Genomic DNA, 3,697 nt, shown 5'->3' on the forward strand with positions numbered 1-3,697 from the left:
TGCAGCTGTTTTTGTTGCTAAGACAGAACAGGGTGGAAGGGATTTAAAAGCTGGCTCTGAGGCAGCCACAACTGGTCTGAGCGTTTGAGGAGTAAAAGAGGAAAGCCCCCAAAGAGCATGTTGCACCTGCTGAGTCTGTTAAAGTTGGCTACAGTTTGAAAAGAGCCAGGTGAAGGACTCACTTCTGGATACCGGGATCCCATGAGCAGTTGCAAGACAGTCCTTTCAGCTGTGAGACGCGGATCTCAGCTTTGTGCCCGGAAAAGGAAGATCACAGAACCACAGATATTCCCGGCTGTATCATAATGGAAAGATCAGAAGGCTGGGAAGCAGGGGTCTGCAGCTCTGCCACATTCTAGCTGTATGATGGCGCTTGTTTTTAGAGGCCTTTGAACTTCAGTCTTTCCCTCTGTAAAAACAAAATCTCCTTGGATAGGAAGCGCAACCTTTGCTAAAACCATACGTAGGATCCTAGAGAACTTAGCGGAGAAAGACAGTAAAAGGAGAGTCCGAAGGCAGGGAGGACTGGCCAGACTCGGGAGGCTCCAGGATACTGCCGCTCACCCGGAAGCTGGGGCCAAGACTGCAAAGGAAGGTTCTCACCTGCGAAGTGGACAGGAAGGCGTTGGAAGTTTCATTTCCAGCAGATGATTAACACAGAGATTACACAGCATCCTCGTCAGCGACCTACTGGGGCTCATGAAAACAGGAAAATTCCTTACCATGATGATTTGTAGTGCCCACTCTGAGGACGGGAAAGTAGCAAAAAGTGAAATTTTAGGCAATTATCTTCTTTCGAGGGATCTGCCAAAAGAAAAACTGTATTTTCAAATAAAGAATCAAATCAGGAAAAGTGGGTTCCTAGAAAGGCCACAGCAAAACCTTTGACGGGAACAACTCACAGGAAGAACGAGTAGCCCGGGGTTGAAGTGATGTCCTAGCGTGTGGACGAAAACAGCAGCTTTGGGAAGTTCATGAGCTCAGTTCCATCTGTATCAGTCAGGGTTCTCCAGGGAAACAGAACCGGTGTGATACGTATAGATACAAACAAAGAGATTTTCTATAGGAATTGGCCCACACAATGATAGAGGCCAAGGAGCCCCGTAATCTGTCCCCTGCAAGCTGGAGGCCAAGGAAAGCCGATGGTGCTGTTCCGATCCAAGCCTGAAGGCCTGAGAACAGGAGCTCCGAGGTCCAAGAACAGGAGACAGATGTCACAGCTCAAGCAAAGAACACACTCACCCTTCCCGTCTTGTTCATTCAGGCCCTCACGGGGTTGGATGGTCCCCGCTGGCTTTGGTGAAGGTGATCTACTTTACTTCTTCACCGATTCGAAAGCTCATGTCTTCCTGAAACATCCTCACGGATATGTCCAGAAATCAGATTTTACCAGCTATCTGGGCATCCCTCAGCCCAGTGAAGCCCGACACATAAAATTGAGCATCACCCCATCTGAGAACACCCGCTACGGTCTGCAAGTGTACTCAGTCCGGCCTAGTGGTGTGTTCACCAGAAATTCGGACAGGCAGCCCCGAGCCTCGGGCACGTGGTTACACAGGCTGATGATAAGGCGGATGGCTTGACTTCTGTGCGAGCATTTGAAACGAACACCCTCGACCTCAACGCACTGGATCCTCCTCTCCTGACCCCTAGAACCTCATTCGTAGACAGATACTGAACTCGAAATGTTAAAAAAATACCACCATTGTGTTCCCTCCCCACCTGGGTTCGCGACCTAGAACGACTGGCCACAGACCTCGAGGTTGCCCTTGATTCCTCCCTCTTCCTCATGCCCAGACTGTTCGTGTTGAAGTTGTCACTGACACTTCTGTCAAGTCACCCATTGTCCCTGCCATCACAAATCCCTTAGAGCCTTCCTGTCTCCCCTCATGCGCTATCCATACACGCCACGATCATCTTCCTGAGTGCCCGTGTCATTTCCCTGCTCAAAAACTCTTCCAGTTTTTTTCCCAAAGAATCAAGACCACACTCCTCAGCAGAATACATGAGACTCCAATCTGGCCTGACTTCTGTCCTCTAACCCTCCCCCTTCTACTCCTCAGTGCACGGGCCTAGCCACAGAACACCTGCTCTTTCAGGGCTTGCTCACTGCTTCCCACGTGGAAGAGACTTTCTTGAATTACACCAAGTCTGTCGCAATCTGCTTCCATCTATGCTTTACACACACACACAAAACAAGCTTGTGGGGCTTTGCCTATTTTAAAGAAACGTAAATACTTTCCTTGGAGGGAGGCAGAGATTAAACACTGCAGTGGACTTTAAAAAATTTACCCACATTATTATAACCTGGAATTAGGGGTGTAGTCCTTTTGAATATGTTGTGTTAATGATTCTACGCCACTCCTAAAGCGGTGACCTAGAGGATATGAGCTTCTAGAGGGCAGACTCCAAACTCACTTCGTCACCAGTGCGCAAAAGGCTTCCACCCTGGAAGTCTCATTTCTGTGAACGTCAGAGAGCTGCCCACCAGTCAACCTCTAAGGGGTCCACGGAGACTGACAACGAACACTCAGGCCAAAGGCAAAAGAGCACCTCTACAAAAATAACCCGGAAACAGCTCTACTGGCCTCCTCTGCGGACAGAGGGTTGATTTAGGAGCGATACCGACACGATTTACCCTTTGAAAATTAGAACTGAAAAATGACAAATTTAAAAATCTGACATGCGTGAAGAAGAGGGACTGTCCCTCAGACTAAAGGGATTTAGGCAACCCATGATCTTGAATTGGACCTGGTTTGGACGAACCAAATGTGAAGAACATCTTGGAATACTTAGGGATTTTGCATATGGACCGGGTACTAGATGATGTTACGGGATCATTCATTTTTGTTGGGTGAAGAATACAGAAAAAATGTATTTTGTTAAGAGATGGAAACTGAAGTTTGGCATGGGTAGAATATTATGATGTCTATTATTTTCTTTAAAATATTTCAGTATAAAAGAAGTGAACCAGAAATCCAACTAAACACGGTTACTAAAAGAAAGTATGACATTTCAGACAACAAATTACTTTCTAGTCTTGCTGGCCCCGTTATCACTGGGCAGTCTTATTTGGATGGGGCAGGTCAGGGCCCATCTTCTCCACCACAGACACTGATGCTCCCCACCAGCAGTGAAGGAGCCTTGGGGAGCCCCACTCAGGGAGCTGTGTGCAGAAGGCACATGGAGAGGGCGTCTCTCCTCAAGGACCTTCCTCCCTTATTATAGCCTCTCATTCTGTTATTGCCAAAGCGAAGAGAACATTATCAGCCTGTCGTTCACTACAACACATCGGGAGATCTCCTGGTGACATAATGAACACCCTCTGGTTCACAAATACCTCTTTGCGGGGGCGCCTGGGTGGCTCAGTCAGTTAAGTGTTCGACTCTTGATTTCGGCTCAGGTCATGATCTCAGGGTTGTGAGATCGAGCCCTTGCATAGGGCTCCATGCTCAGCACTCAGCGTGTTGTCTGCTTGAGATTCTCTGTCTCCCCTTCCCCTCCCCCGCCTCCAAAAAAAGAAAAAAAAAGAAATACCTCTTTGACTAGAATCACAAGTAAATTAATAAATTTCAGGCTTTGCAGCCAATCTGCAAACTAACATTTAGATTTTGTTTAGTGCTCCACTGAAGTTTTCTCAGTGTCTGCCTTGTTTGTATCAGCCCAGGAGGCAAGAAGGAATGCAGTTCTCCAGCAG

This window comes from Ursus arctos, unplaced genomic scaffold, assembly GCF_023065955.2.
Source record: "Ursus arctos isolate Adak ecotype North America unplaced genomic scaffold, UrsArc2.0 scaffold_3, whole genome shotgun sequence".
Classification (NCBI taxonomy): domain Eukaryota; kingdom Metazoa; phylum Chordata; class Mammalia; order Carnivora; family Ursidae; genus Ursus; species Ursus arctos.